A 15,721-nucleotide genomic window follows, 5' to 3' on the forward strand; every position below is an offset into this window, starting at 1 on the left:
GGGACGTTAAATCCGAGGTCCCTGTTTAGGGAGTACCATGCTCTTTGCACGTTAAAAATCCTTCTCAACAAGCTCAGTGTGAGTGGTCCATAAGTGACCGGTTGTTTAGCAAAATTATTTCATACTTGTTTTGGCTTTGATATATTTTTCTGTGGTTTATAATTTAACTATTTGGTAACTTGGTTTTCATGGTCTAACTTTTGTGTAAATCTGTTAGTATTCATACTTTGATGAGTTGAGCCTTTTTTGAATTAATGTTTTATAGTGTGTCCTTTTATGTCGTAATGTTACACCACTGTCTAAGGTTAGGGTGAAGGTTGGTGCCAGATAAAACGTTCAAACCCGCTGCATTTGTTTGCACCTGTCCTAAGTCAGGAACCTGATGTTCAGTGGTTGTCGTTTGTTGATGTGATTCATAAGTGTTTCTCGTTTCTCGTTTTTTATATAGATTAGACCGTTGGTTTTCCTGTTTGAATGGTTTTACACTAGTTATTTTGGGGTCCTTTATAGCTTGCTGTTCGGTGTGAGCCAAGGCTCCGTGTTGAAGGCCGTACTTTGACCTATAATGGTTTACTTTTACAAATTGTGACTTGGATGGAGAGTTGTCTCATTGGCACTCATACCACATCTTCTTATATCTAAATATTGTTGTTGTACATATATGCGCATTCAACATGCTGTAGTCTGTCGATGTCTACATTTTATCATTTCACAAGATCGTGTTTTTTTCTCTGAATGTTAATGACGTCTTTATACCAAATCCATTGGATGTTGGATGTGTACTAAATGATCTTTTAGTCTCAGATACATGATGTTCTTATAAGTTGTTATTTGCTCTGAACTAGCAGTTAGTCACTGCGAGAACTCTTAGATCTGTATTTTTTGTCCTTTAACAGTACAGTACAAAAACAAGTCTACTACTAAAAGCCCTTTTCAGCTAGTTTTTATAGTTTGTTGTTGTGTACTGTTTCACCACTGTCCCAGATTGGGGAAGTTTGGCGCCTTCAAACATGTGTAATCCCGCCACATTCTTTATGTGCCTTACAGTCCCGTGTCATGAGCCTGCAGTCTAATGGTTGCCGTTGGTTCATGTGATTCATAACAGTACAAGAACAATACTGCTATTAAAAGCCTGTTCATCACCCCCAAACTCAATCCAAGCCTTCCCTTTGTGGTATGGTACCTGCAGTACAATTTCAGAGAGATTCATACACTTGAACACAAGTTATTGTCTGGAAACTAGAAAAATGTTTGTTTTTTTGCCCCTTTTTGGCCCCCAAATTACTAAACGTTTAGGGCAATTACCCCCAAACTCAAACCCAGCTTTCCCTTTGTGATATGGAACCTTGTAGTACAATTTCATAAAGATCCATACACTTACACACAAGTTATTGTCCTGAAACTAGAAAAATTTGTTTTTTGCACATTTTTTGGCCCCTAATTCCTAAAATTTTGAAGCAATTACCCCCAAAATCAAACCCAGCCTTCCCTTTGTGGTATGCATGGTACCTTGCAGTACAATTTCAAAGAGATCCATACACTTGAACACAAGTTATTGTCTGGAAACTAGAAAAATGCTTATTTTTGACCCCTTTTTGGCCCCTTATTTCTAAACATTTTGGGCAATTACCCCCAAACTCAATTCCAGCTTTCCCTTTGTAATATAGAACCTTGTAGTACAATTTCAGAAAGATTCATAGACTTGAACACAAGTTATTGTCATGAAACTAGCAAAATGCTTGTTTTTTGCCCTTTTTTTGGCCCCTAATTCCTAATATTTTGAAGCAATTACCCCCAAAATCAATCCCAGCATTCCCTGTGAGATATGGAACCTTGTGGTACAATGTCAGAGAGATCCATACACACAAGTTATGTCTGGAAGTTACAAAAATGCTTATTTTTGGCCCCTTTTTGGCCCCTTATTCCTTAACTGTTGGTACCATAACCTCCAAAATCAATCCCAACTTTCCTTTTGTGGTATTGAACCTTTTGGTAAAATTTCATAGAGATCCATTCACTTAAACTAAAGTTAGAGTGCGAAAACCAATGTGTCTTCGGACGACGACGACGACGACGCCAACGTCATACCAATATACGACCAAAAATTTTTTGCGGTCGTATAAAAACTGCATTTGACCCCTATGTTCTATTTTAATCCATGGCGGCCATGTTTGTCGATGGATCAAAACTTCGGATACAATTTATAAACTAGATACCCTAAGGAACATTTAGTTAAAGTTTGAAGGTATTTGGCCCAATAGTTTCAGAGGAGAAGATTTTTGAAATAGTTTACGACGACAGACGACAACAGACGACGACGACAGACGACGACGGACGCCAAGTGATGGCATAAGCTCACATGGGGCCCTTCGGGACCCGGTGAGCTAAAAAGGAATATCCAAAATGGCAAATACCACGGCATAGAGGGGAATTTGAGGCATATTCACCGGCAGTGGTGAAAAACATGCAAATTCGTTTGAAATGAAGAAAAAAGGTTGAGTATGCGAAAAAAACACTGGCTACGAACCAATCAAAATCCAGCATTCTTATATAAGGTGTAATTATCATAAAAATTGACCTGGAGGTAAAATATGTCAAAATACCATATAGCAAATTTAATAATAACTGCCACTCTTGCTTAGTAGTAGCCAGATATTGTTCGAAAAAAAACCTCAGAAACTACGATTTTGCATTGGGGTTTAACAAAAACTCTGTTATGTTTGCAACGATGTAGGCCATTCTATACACATAAAATTTAGATTGTCTGGTGTTTTTATTTCAGAGGAGAGGGGAAGATTCATATTTTTTTACACAGCAAATCAGAATGAAGTGTTGCATATGGCGGCCGTTTTGTCCTTCTGTCAAACATTCGTGTTTTTTGTGTGTAAAGGACTGTCCATACAGCATTCCTGCTTAATGCCATGCTACCGTAGAAGATACTTTGATACTTATTTATGATACAAGAATGTGCTTTGTAGTTTCATAGAAAAGGACGTTTGAACATTTTAGAATTATTTTTTTACATCTGTAATGAGCTTAAACTAATTAAAAGGAAAAACAACATTTATTTGATTAAAATGTTGATATTTTTGTGTATATGTCTATTTTGAACACAACATCTACTGTAGCACTTAATCCTTATGAAATGCTTATTTAAGACTAATTCATGGTAATATAAGAAGTTTTATAATTGAGAAATAATTCATGGAAGCCATAGATTTGTTGGAAATTTACACATGGCCCAGGCCATGTGTAAATTTCCAACAAATCTATGGCTTCCATGAATTATTTCGATTCTAATAGGACAAAAACGATCATTAAAAAACTGAAGCGAGGGTGGGTGTGCCGTGTGTGGAGCAGTTCTAATTTACCCCCTGTTAGATAAATGTAAAACAAATCTAATAAATCTGTAGCTTGCATGAATTATTTCTTAAATAACCGATAGAAAAAAATGTGTTTAACTCTTCTAACTCTCAAACCAAATATTTGCCGTTTTAAATTTACATTTTTTCTCGTAAGCTACCGTCAAATTCACTGTTGACATTTTGTAACTAAGGAGCCGCCATGTTGACTTGTTAAAATCATTAAATTTGAGAATAATGCAATAGAAAAGAAAAAAAACCCAACACATAATACCTCAAAACTTCATTTTAATGCAATATTATCCGAATTTGGAGGGTTAGCGCAACGGAAAATCTTCAGCTTTGGCGTTTTTATTTGTATGACGTCATGTTTTAAAATGACGTTAATGCGCCAAAAACATTAATTAAATTTCGCGGAATTTTATTTTATTTTTATTTTGTACATTTTTCCGAGCTCTAATACATTAATTCTTTTTGTTATACCTCAGAATAAGAATAAAGGTTCTGTAGGGTTTTTTAAATTGCAATTTTTAACACAGCGAAATCGGCATGGCGTTTGCACATAGTTTACGATACACGTGGATTTACGTGGGAGGTATATTTTAATAGCCATTATTATGTACATCTCTGAGTCTGCGCTAAGTATAGATATATCGAGAATTTTATCACGATGTTGTTTACAAAGCGAAAGAAGCACGTCATATTAGAGTCCATTGTTATAAATACTGCAACTCTAATAACATGATTTTGATAGGAAGCGTAAAGGTTATTTATTAAAACAGAGCACCTTATTAGATGTGTTCATTTCCGTTGACGCATGTACTTTTCTTACTATTGCTCAGGTATTCAATTTGTGAAACATTATTGGTTTTGTTTCTTTTTTTCTTTTTTTTTATGTTTGAGCTCTCCGGCAGAAGGTGAATAAAAACATAATGTGCTCACACGAAATATAAGCAGTGAGGTATCAGTTCAAGAGCATTAAATCTCTCTACAAACTATGGTTTTCTATCCCAAGTCTTTCCCGGAGTAGGCACAACTTTTGGAATTTTCATAATTCAATGTCCTTTAATATTTTCAACTTTCTTAATGATGTAAGAGCGGCATCAACGGGTCTTATGAAAAACAAAACGTATTCTTAGTATCAATTTATCTTATTTCATGTATATTTCATCGTTGTCATTTCTTATATTTTCTCTAAACTCTTATTTCTTTTTTTTTATATATATATATAAATAGAGAATATTATATGGCTTTTTCAATATCACATCCGTATCAACCCGAGACATCAATATAATCCCAAGAGCTCTGCTCGAGGGATTATATTGGTTGAGGGTTGATATGGTGTGTGATATTGAAAAAGCCATATCATATTCACTTTATTATATATCTCAAGTAGATGTTTTTTTAGTGTGACGTGACGTCATACAGATTATGGGTTTGATAAAGCCTTTGCAACGGTGACTGATGTCAATGATACGACGTCATACCGGTTTCAGGGTGCGATAAAGCCTTTGCAACCATGACTGACATCGATATCATCATGGATGGCTGATACAGCATGATTGCCATTGATCGTATTACACATACAATTTACATGTATTTACTACTAAGTATATAATAAAACAAATTGTTCCATAATGACGTTGTTACTGTTTGTGATTTGTACATCTTTTTAAAGACCAAACAGCCTATTGTTGATGCGCATCAACTAACGCAACTTGGTAGTGACATAAAAGCTCTATGACGTTGTTTCTAGCCATGAAAAAAAAACGTCAAATTTCGCGTTTTTCACGGATTCCAACATGGTGTAAAACTACGTCTTCCAAGAAAAGTGGAATTAAGCGTCGCACTGATACCTAGTGGAAATTAAACACAAATGGACACAAAAGATACTACACTATCTGTAACCTCCGTTCTAATAAAAATAATAATAAAAATATAAATTTTGAACTCGGCTTTTTGCATTTGCGCAGATCTGCATTTCACTTTTTTTCTTTCACTTCCGCCGAATTTGTCTTTCATTTGCGTCGATTGTGTACAGGTAAATTATAGGTGAAAGTTATTTTTTTACTTATCATGTAAACCTCTTCCGTTTGCCAGTTGTACATATGTTATGAATTGTCAATTATAACATGTATATAACTGTTGTCCCCTGCTCACAAAGAGGAGGTGGGAGTAGAATTTCGAGCAGGATAAGTCAATTTAAAAGATATTTGTGCACTCTGTTTATACATCCAATAAAATCACGGAGTAAAATTATATTTACAGCATTTCAAAGCACCACAATAAAATCCATAAAAATGTAATACTAGTACAATGAATTATTATCTTGCCGAGAATTTATATGCCACACATCTGATATATTCCTTTCTTGTCATTTTATCTTTTCTATACTTGTTGTACTTGCCAATAACGAAGTCCATCTTTTCTTTCTCGTGTCAAAACGAAGTTCTCGAACAATATGACCAAAATTATCTTAAACATAAGGGAACACTATTTATATCCATACATTACCATGCAATATACATTCTAGGTTTACTACATGTACATGTATTTACTCGTATAGCAAATAAAGTATCGGGGCTAGTGATAAAAAAAATAAAATAGGCGCTAATGAAAGAATCAAATCGGCGCAAATTAAAGATCGATTTTTTTTTTTAAATCGGCGCAAATCTCGTACGCCCGTGTAACTTTACACTGGTAAATTTATATGACTAACGCTTATAATTTTAACTTAATATGTGATTTTAAAACTGAGTTTTCAGAAGGTTAGGCCGATAAATAATACTTTCTAGAAGTTTCGATATACTGGCAACGTATGCATGTTGAGATTAACTTATTTTTCAAGATTCTCGTACAATACTGGTGATCTTGCAATGAAGTTAAATTTTATCTATACTGCTTAATTGACAAAATCTTGTAGTAAAAATAAAAATGATAAAGGTTCATTGTCTTTTGTCATTTGTTTCATTTCAAATTGTCTCAAGGAGAAATGATAAAGATTTCGCCTGATCTCACAGAAGCTTGAGGAAAAAAATACAAGAAATTAATATACTCAGTGAATGTGAATTAAAATAAAAATTTACGGTTTTTAAAACTAAACTTGTTGTAAAAACTTATGATAAAAACAATTGCTTCAAGAATAAGATCCAACATAAAATTTCTCACTTTCAAAAAGCTACAATGACCGGAAAGATTGAAAACAAATTTCAATTTTCAATGCCGGGAATCTATACATACAACCTTGTCTTTTATTTGTTTTAATTTCCAAAATGAGCTATTTAGATTCATAATATTTCATCCTGTTTTGAGAAATACTTTATAGTTTTCAACGGAAAATTATTTCTTAGATTCTAAATCAATTTTTGAATTAAAAACTTATTTGTATTTCATATTTACTGTCTCGTTTATTCAAAACACGTGAGGTAGTAATAACGGGGATCGTATTTTATGATAGGTTAAATGAATGTAAAACGTTTTAGAATCAAAAACTTTAATTCATATATTATACCTATAATTTTAATTTTCTTATATTTTAAATATTCAGAAATAATGAATCCACAAACTAAATGGAATAATTTGTATACGCTCGTCTTAGTCGGGACACATAATGGTATAAAGAAGTCCGTCCGTGCTAATGTCTGCCCGTCTGTCAACAGTAGCGAAAGAGTGCGCTAGGGCGAAGTTCTGAAATTGACGCGACAAAAAAACCCACTCATCTAGTCTAATATAGTCAAATAGTCTGTAAGAAAGCCAGTGTCATCTTTCATTTCTCTTTTTATTTTCAATGATTTTGCTAATGAGAGGGAGAGGACAAAAACAGACTTTCCTTTCTAAAGCGTCGTAAAAGGTTATTTCGAACAATTTTTCATTCCGACGGATGGTGTTTCTGAAGGTTAATTTTGTGCGGCAACAACATCATGAGATCTGATACTGATACATACATGTGATCTCTTGTATTACCGGATAATAAATTAAAGTAGGTGAATGTAGTTGTTATTCTTGATTCTTGAAAATTTAAATGTGGGTTTCAAACGTCCAATTTGCAATGTTTTTCAAACAGTGCGCCAGCAAGGAAAACTTGTACTATGACGTCAGATTCAATGTTCTGGAGAAAGACAACTCTTTTCTTCAAAACGAACGAGAAAAAAACATGAAAATTAATCATAACTTTTTTGAAAGGTCGGTGACATATACATTTTTTTGCTTTATTTTGAAGAGTACTCATGGCACTTTCCTTCTTGAATTTTTTATGAAAAAATCACTGGTAGATATTTTTTAATACTTGAAACGTTTTTCATTCTTACGTTTTTCATTCTTGCGTTTTATTTTTGGCTGGAATGAAATAAATCATATTTTTAAAGATCAAAACAATAAGAGTCTTAAACTCTTAAACCTGTATTTGATAGACACAAATCTACTGTTTAACATGAAACAAGAATTATGCTTGTAGGTTTGATATAATGGGATTTTTTGAGAGTTTAAATAACAAACAAATATCACGTTAATATTCGGGAAAACACGAAACTGAGGTTGCTATAGTGACAAAACTAAGTCGGTGACTCCCAATTTTTTTTATCATATTTTGTTCCTCAAATCATGAAATACCTTCACACAAAATTTTAAGGAAAAATCACTGGTAGAACTGAATAGGCATTTGGTCTTTAACACGGGAATAAAACACTTCAGGACAAAAATATCATATGGTCACGGTGTAATCCAAATAATTTACCCGAACTAAACACATTAACGTGGTCTTCTAATTGCATAATTGCATTTCTAGAAAAAAAAATGTTTTTAAAAAATAATTACAAAAATATAAGAATTATTGTTTTGAATAAAATGTAATTATAACCATTAAGAATTTATACATTCAAGTAACCTGCATCCAAGACTAAGTATTTGACCCTTCTTAGTCAAATATTCCTTACAGGAAAAAATCCGGCTTATTGCCCTGTCTTTTCCAATTACTAAACCTGTTTTAAATGTCGTGATTAAGAAATGTTCTACCCTAGAATAGATTCGGACAATTCTAACCAAGAGCACATTTAGACAGTTCTACCCTAGAACAGACCGTGGCGTCAAATATTGGACAGGAAACTTACTGTTATACCATGCTGATTCTTACATTCTACCTAAACAGTGCTGGACAGTTCTACCCTAAGCAGATTTAATAAAATACTCCGCAGGGCGCAGCTTGATACGACCGCAGAGGTCGAACCCTGAACAGTTGGGGCAAGTATGGACACAACATTCAAGCTTGATACAGCTCTGAATTTTGATTGTGATTAAATATTTGACACAGCATAGGTTTCTGACACAGAATGAATGTGGTCTAAGAACTTAAAAATTTTAAATTGGACATTCACCTATTATGGTCCAATATCCAAAATCTAAATACATGGTTAGATTCAGCATATCAAAGAACCCCAAGAATTCAATTTTTGATGAAATCAAACAAAGTTTAATTTTGGACCCTTTTGACCTCAATGTGGACAAAGTTGATAACGGGGCCCAAAAATCAAAAATCTAAATACATGGTTAGATTCAGCATATCAAAGAACCCCATATATTCAATTTTTGTTGAAATCAAACAAAGTTTAATTTTGGACCCCGATTTGGACCTACTTGAAAACTGGGCCCATAATCAAAAATCTAAATACATGTTTAGATTCAGCATATCAAAGAACCCTAAAAATTCAATTTTTGTTAAAATCAAACTAAGTTTAATTTTGGACCCTTTGGACCTTAATGTAGACCAATTTGAAAACGGAACGAAAAATTAAGAATCTAAATACACGGTTAGATTCGGCATATCAAAGAACCCTAATAATTCAATTTTTGATGAAATCAAACCAAGTTAAAGTTTGGACCCTTTGGACCTCAATGTGGACCAATTTAAAAACGGGGCCCAAAATCCAAAAACTTAATACACGGTTAGATTCAGCATATTAAAGAACCCCAAGAATTCAAGAATAAAACCCCATTGAAATTGATCAAGAAATAAGCAATTTATACGTAGTATCTTCTTTTGCACAATACTGTGCAATTGAATATTTCTTGCTATTGCACAATACTGTACAATTGACAATTTCTTGCTATTGCGCAATATTGTGCTATTGGATATGTCTTGCTATTGCGCAATACTGTGCAATTGAAGATTTCTTGCTATTGCGCAATACTGTGCAATTGAAGATTTCTTGCTATTGTGCAATACTGTGCAATTGAAAATTTCTTGCTATTGCACAATACTTATTATATAATAATTTACACATCCTGTTTGGTGTGTATCTCCTACTATATCATTATTATTTGCTTTTAAATAGAAATCAGAAATAACCAACTTAAAATGGAAAATTTTAAAAGAAAAAAAAAAGGAAAAAAAGAAAAAAAAAAAATCCCCCCCCCCCCCAAATTTTTTGAACCCCTTATGATTCATCACCCCCAAACTCAATCCCAGCCTTCCCTTTGTGGTATGGTACCTTGCAGTACAATTTCAGAGAGATCCATACACTTGAACACAAGTTATTGTCTGGAAACTAGAAAAAATGCTTATTTTTGGCCCCTTTTTGGCCCCCAATTCCTAAACGTTTCGGCAATTACCCCCAAACTCAATTCCAGCTTTCCCTTTGTGATATGGAACCTTGTAGTACAATTTCAGAAATATCCAAACACTTACACACAAGTTATTGTCATGAAACTAGAAAAATGTTTGTTTTTTGCCCCTTTTTTGGCCCCTAATTCCTAAAATTTTGAGGCAATTACCCCCAAAATCAATTACAGCCTTCCTTTTGTGATATGGAACCTTGTAGTACAATGTCAGAGAGATTCATACACTTACACACAAGTTATTGTCTGGAAGTTACAAAAATGCTTATTTTGGCCCCTTTTTGGCCCCTAATTCCTTAACTGTTGGTACCATAACCCCCAAAATCAATCCCAACCTTCCTTTTGTGCTATTGAACCTTATGGTAAAATTTCATGGAGATCCTTTCACTTAAACTAAAGTTAGAGTGCGAAAACCAATGTGTCTTCGGACGACGCCGGACGACGACGACGACGACGCCAACGTCATACCAATATACGACGAAAAAATTTTTAATTTTTGCGGTCGTATAAAAATCACTGTTTTTGTGTAGAAGAAAGGCGGGAGAGACTAAAGGGAAAGTCAAAATCGACAGTCGAAACGATCTAACAATGTCATGGCAAAAAATAAACTAGAAACAAATAAAAGACAAACATTACTCTACAGAACACAACATAGAAAACTAAAGAATAAGTACACGAACCCCGCAGAAAAACCGTGGGTGATATCAGGTGTCCCGGAAGGGTAAGTAAAAGAATTGAGTACAGTTCTATAACATATTATTCCGACATTTCTGAAGAGAGAACAGAACTTATACCACCATTCGAAATATATAATACTTTAAATTTTATAGCATTACTAAGTTTAAAAGTAGTCAAAAGACAAACAAAATATTACTTAAAATTTGCACTCTTCCACTTCTAGATCTCAAAAAAATGTTTCAAACATATACTTAATCAATTATACTTTAGTTCATTTTTTCCTGTCTTACTGGCATGACTGGGTAAAAGTTCTTACTTATATTCATATATCAAGATTTTTATTGTCTTGTATTTTGTATTGCTACATAATTATGGTTTTAACTTAACCTTTGGGTATTTTCCGACAACCACTTCGCATAAACTACATTGTTAAGGAATTAAATTCATAACTTTAATCTAAACGCATTACCTGGAAGCTCAAATTTCTAATTTAATTAACATACCTATTGTATAAGTTCCAAACAATGGTCTAACTGTTGATGAAATCTTGCAATTTTCAGGCAATCTAATAGAAATAAGGATAACATATAGCACAGGTAAAAGGCTGAATGTACAGTTACTGTAAAAGGTTCTTTATACTGTTTAAATATGTTGCTTGCAAAATAGAATGTTCTGGTGATTGTACACAAACTAGAAAACTGTTAATGGATGTCAAAAGAAGAGTCCGCAAAGTATAAGCCTCGTGAACATGTTAGTGTTTGACTCTAACAATGGATTTGACATTTGATTTGTAAAGGTTTCTCTTTTTGACTGATTTGGTATGTACATTTCAAATATAATAACTACTGTTGTTTGTTTTGTATTTCAATATTTCAGTTGTAGTTAGTTTAACAAGGTTTAAGTTGAAAGATCAAGCTCGTCCGTCTTTGATCAGCTCGTATCAGTTTAAATGTATCATCCATCTTAGTTTTATCCGCAGAACGCAGACTCCTCCATAAATAAAACAGTGGATACGCTAAAATATCCTGAATGTTTTACTGATTATAATCAATTTTTGGTTAGGAGTCATTGAAATTAAGGTTAAGCGACTACATTGATATTAAACCTTTACAGGGGTTGATCATTGGTGAAAATTAGGATAATGACAGGCGAACCCTGTCAGATAGGCCATGAAGACGAAACAATATGAGAAACATTAAACATTATAAGTGATCGAATAAAGAAAATGAAGTATTGATCAATCAATCATAAGAAATAAGGTCACGGTTAGTTCAACCCTGTACGACTCTTGTTGTGCTGTTACACCACCTTCACATTTTTTTGGGGGGTTTAAAGAAAAATTGTGTATCCCCATTACATTCTGTATGAGCCTGTCCCAAGTCAAGAGTATGTGATTCGGTGGTTATCGTTGGTTGGCTTGTGTCAAATTTGTTAACCGTTTTTTTGTTCTTCAATAAATTATGTCGTTGGTTTTCTCTCTAGAACTCTTCTACATTTTGTCAAGTTGTGACCTCGTATACTTTACTATACGATATTAGTTTGCTTATTGTTTAAGTCCGTATGGTGACCCATAGTTGTGGCCTACATCCACGTCCGTCGTTTAGTCTCTGGGTGATATTTATTTATTTCGAAATCATACCACATCTAGTAATAGTAGTGTAAAGAGAAATAAGAAGATGTGGTTGAGTGCCAATGAGACAACTCTCCACCCAAGTCACAATGTGTAAAAAGTAAACAATTACAGGTCAAAGTACGGCCTTCAACACAGAGCCTTGAGTTACATCGAACAGCAAGCTATAAAGGGCACGAAATGACTAGTGTAAAACAATTCAAACAGGAAAACCAACCTTCTAATCTATAAAAAAAACGAGAAACGAGTAAAACTTATGAGCCAAGCATGCGGTTCTGTAACCTTACAATTAATGTAATCCGGGAATTTTCGAGGAAAGGTTAATAAATATTCTCACTGTACACGCAATACATATACAATCGCTAAATTCTCCCAACACGAAATGATTTTATTGACAGAATAAAGAAAAACAATTTCTTTTTTTCCATATCTTTTCATTTTTTGCCGTATTTATTTCTGAATTGAATTAAAATATTATAATCTGAGACAGGAAAATATCGAAACTAAAACTTCGCAAATATAGTTTTGCCACTAGAAATCATGCAATTTAAACTTCATGAAAATAAATCAACCTACAAATTCTACATGTTAGTCCTAAATATAGAAAATGAAAATACCACTTTATAAATTTAGTGCTTTAAAAGCTCTTTCTAGATTGACCCTAATCATGACTATCGATTATTGCTAAGCATTTGAAATGTACGTGAACAGTATACTAGTACTTTCAAATGTGATAAGCTATGTCACCAAAGGGAACATCAAAAGAATAGTCAAACCCATCTAAGGTCGATTCGCACTGAAGGAGTTCGAACCTTAGTTTTTCTTAGTATTTTCTCAATTTATGAATTGACAGTTTAAAGAAACTTAAGGTTATGTCTGAAATCTTGCCAGTACAAAAGCATTATTACTTATAGTAATCCTACCTAATGAAGGAAATGTAACGTTAAAACCTTAAGTATGAAATATGGTTAGGTCGAATACCTGTTTGAGGTCGAGGGCAACTAACTTATGTCACACTAAAATTATCAGACCAAAAGGCGTCTGTATACAGGATAATGCTTATATTGCTCCTACATCATCTTATCGATAAATGACGCATTTTACTTTAAGTATTACTGTCGACGCCATCAGACTAGCATCCGCCTGTTTCACATTTTGTGATATTCGTCGGCAGCGCGATAAAATTAACATCACATCCCTCGTTATATTGGTTGTACCATTCATAGAATTCACTTTTTACAAAACTCTGTACACGTTTTGTTGGTTTCTTAGATGTGATGGAGGACAGTGATAGTTTGCAACACTACATTTTAAACCGCAACCATGTTTGACAATAGAAACCTAAAACAGTTATGCATTTAACATTATCAGATGTAAAAGTAATTTATTTCAACCTCTATTTACAAGAAAGTTTTTTATCAGCTTCTGCAGAGTGTCACTATAGGACTTTGAGTTATTGTGTAGTACGCTATAAAGTTGAAAAAGGTGCCACATAATACACTTTTATGCAAAGGTTACACTTACATGACAGTCTCAATTGGTTGGCAGTTAAAACTAGTTTTCCACTCATTCTCATTAAGACATTCATGATCTGCAAGAATAAATTATATGTTAGTACATATAAGGAGTATTTTAATATCAAACTGATTATTCTTAGAATACGTGTTGTAATGTTTCAACCCGATTTGAAATAAGCCTGAGTTTATCTAATATTTCTGTATATTGAAATATAAATGGGTGTTATATATGGAATGTATGCAAAATTTAACAAAAATCTGTAACATAGCCGATTTACTGTACCTCATATATAACCTCTTTAAAAAATACTTAATCCCTTAAGATTCTTGCCGAACAGTCTACTTATTTGATTTGCCATTACACAGTCTTTCTGACATACATTGTACCTGGTGATAAAATGTGATTAGCTGAACAAATCTTGGGATAACAGGAACAATCTTCTTCAGATGGTTCACAATAGCATCGATTTTTTGGTCTGATTATAAAATCATAACCTTTCGTATAATCACAGCGGCACAGTTTGTCATTTTTCTCAGTTCCATTGCTATAAACCACTTGTCCTTCCTCATTGCAGTAAGATTTTTTATAAACGCAGCGACTGTTCCCAGAAGACAGGAATTTAAAAGGTTGATAGAAATCATTTTCACAATGAGCTCCTTGCAGTGTCCCGTTAAATGACCCAGCAACTATAAGTTTATGCCCTAAAAGTATAAGAAAATATGTAATTTTACAAATAAGATAATTTTATTAATATATTTGTCAAATAATGACCATTAATGACAATAATTTTGAACAAGTAATTGAAAAAAAACATCTCTGGTGATTGAACGAACAGACAAAACGGAGGTTCATCCCAGTATATATATATATAGAACACACAGCATTCACCAGAGAACAACGACGGTTGGTAGTTGTTTGGACATTTGAACCAGATTTATAGTTTATAAATAATCTAGTGGCTTGCTGCAATCGATCAACACTTAATGATACTATAACTATCCTTTTGACACGCTGTTATCAACTAACAACATTTAATATCCTTGCAGGAATAAATGCTTGCACACCAAAAAAATCTGGTTTATTACAATATTATAATAACAATTAACCTATAAAGCTCGGTTAACTGTCCAAGTTACAAACATATCAAATTATTTGCAAGATGTCTTTTACAGTTCTAAAAAATGCAGAAGAAGCGTATTTCAAACGAATATCACTTCAGATTGATGAAGGCAAAACTTCGCATTCTTGCAGATAAAAAAAATCGCGAATTCTAGTTACCATTATGAAAGAGGAGCGGTAGATACTAAATGGATATTCAAACTCATAAGTCGATGACCAACTGAAAACGCCATGGCAAAAGCAGAATAATAATAACATGTAATTCCAGAATATTTTCCAGGATTTGACCTAGAAATTCGTTTAATTTCAAGGACAGTACGTAAAAAAGATTAATGAAACAATTAGTTTTCTTTTATTGTCAGACAATTTGAAAAAAAACATACAGTTAAAAGAAATATGTTTTCTCACTAACACTTCAACGACTATAATCATGGTCAGTAATTTGAGAGTTGTGTTATATACGAATGAAATCCTGTCTTTTATAAGTTTTTCAAAGAGATTACAAGTAATTTGTGAAGGTAAATAACTTGAAATTGAGAACGAGGAACACTCTGTCCTTCCTATGAATGCTGCTGTCAATGTAAAATTTGTATGTTGACTACCAAAACATGTGCTAGTTAAATGTAAAATAAATGTGGATAGTGTCCACATGTGGACACAGATGATGCCCCCTCTTGCATATCATATAGTTATAAAGGGACATAACTGAAGAACGGTAAAAGTGACACTACTCAAATTTGAACTTGATCTGAGTTTTGTGGTAATAAGCATTGTGTGTAAGTCTCATAACATTTGGTTGAGGCTA

The 15,721-nt window shown here is 33.4% G+C and overlaps 1 protein-coding gene across 1 annotated transcript in view; it reads right to left on the minus strand.

Moving 5' to 3' along the window:
• Positions 1 to 15,721, minus strand: part of LOC127714497 (ankyrin-1-like) — a 38,660-nt gene that overhangs the window by 14,381 nt on the left and 8,558 nt on the right. The window contains exons 3-5 of the mRNA XM_052220569.1: positions 14,184 to 14,498; positions 13,804 to 13,870; positions 11,153 to 11,214 (exon numbers count right to left, since the gene is read on the minus strand). The gene's annotated coding sequence lies outside the window, so the exon portion shown is untranslated. The remainder of the gene's footprint in view (positions 1 to 11,152; positions 11,215 to 13,803; positions 13,871 to 14,183; positions 14,499 to 15,721) is intronic.

The sequence above is a fragment of the Mytilus californianus genome, unplaced genomic scaffold, assembly GCF_021869535.1.
Source record: "Mytilus californianus isolate M0D057914Y unplaced genomic scaffold, xbMytCali1.0.p SCAF_9, whole genome shotgun sequence".
Lineage (NCBI taxonomy): Eukaryota > Metazoa > Mollusca > Bivalvia > Mytilida > Mytilidae > Mytilus > Mytilus californianus.